Below are 1,204 nucleotides of genomic sequence, written 5' to 3' on the forward strand. Positions count from 1 at the left end.
CTTTTGTTTTTCTTTTCCTCATTTTTGTTCCTACATTTTAGGCTGTCTTCAGAAGTTACTGGCCTGGGGGCTCTGTAATGTATCTCATCATGTTCTAGTGCATTAGCCACCAGACAGGACTTTTCCAAAGCCCCATGAGACAATGATTTCTATGGACTAATCTACAGAGGAATTTCTGCCATTTCTAACTTTCTTATAATTCTGAGACATCAACATAAATACTTCTTTTACTCTTTAAGCAACTGTGCTTCCTAACCCTTGTGTTGCTTTCATTACTGTTCCAGTTTTAACACTGTTGTGGCTCATAACATAAAGCAAAAAAATTTTTTTGGTTAATTTTTGTTGATGTTCATGCTTTAGCTAGTCTGTATAAAAGCATGGGCTGTTAGTGTTCAGAACCAACTGTATTCAGCTATAGACTTGACAGTAAATTAAATGAGACATTTTTATAAATAAATTTTTTTCCTGATTTAAAACCACGTGGTAGCTTTGTGCATACGGCTGTTGTGTTGTTCGAAACCTGTTCTTTGTAACCAAGCTGATACTGTGTCTCAGAAGAACTACTAATTTATGGATTGTCAAAGGTCATAGACAAATGGCTTGTTTTCATTAAAGGTTTAATGGCATCACACCAAAGGTCCTAGTGCTCATTGGCAAATAGTGTAACAGTGTTCCCTACACAATGCAGAGGAGGGCTAGCTGCCTCAGATCCAGAAAATACAGCCTGCCAAGTAGGGAGCCATCTAACCTTGTCCACAGGAAATGCTAGAAAGAGAGATGTGTCTGAAGACCTCTATCGCTCTCTCTCTCCCAAGCTGAGATAGGTAGCTCTTGGAAGGCTTAAGTCTACTTGGGAGGCACAACTGGGGAAGTAAGGTATCCAAGTAGCTTCTTTCTGAGAGCAGGGGTCATTCATGTCTTTCAGAGCACAGCAAAATGTGGTGTTGCTCGTGTCCCCTTTTCAAATAAAAGTCTAGTGGTTAGAGCCCTCAAGAGAGAGGAGACGGAGATTCAGTTCTCTCTTCTGCTTGGGGGCTTCACACTTGCATCATCTACTTCCCAGCAGAGGTTCATAACCACCAGACTAGAAGACCACGGCCACTCTTTCACCTATTCTCTGTCTTGCCCATTGAATCCTAATGTCTTTTCTGAACCGTTGAACCCCTTCAGCAGGAAGAGACTAGTGTACCATGATGCTGGAGTA

The 1,204-nt window shown here is 41.2% G+C and overlaps 1 protein-coding gene across 2 annotated transcripts in view; it reads left to right on the forward strand.

Annotated features, from left to right (window-relative positions):
- LOC149864300 (poly(rC)-binding protein 3-like) overlaps window positions 1–543 on the forward strand; it is an 895,303-nt gene extending 894,760 nt beyond the window's left edge. For both annotated transcript variants that reach the window (XM_090049189.1, XM_090049188.1), the window contains one exon: window positions 1–543. This exon is cut by the window's left edge and continues 2,851 nt beyond it. The gene's annotated coding sequence lies outside the window, so the exon portion shown is untranslated.
- The last annotated feature ends 661 nt before the right edge of the window (window positions 544–1,204 follow it).

This window comes from Crocodylus siamensis, chromosome 5, assembly GCF_052110815.1.
Source record: "Crocodylus siamensis isolate JL-2025a chromosome 5, ASM5211081v1, whole genome shotgun sequence".
Classification (NCBI taxonomy): Eukaryota; Metazoa; Chordata; order Crocodylia; family Crocodylidae; genus Crocodylus; species Crocodylus siamensis.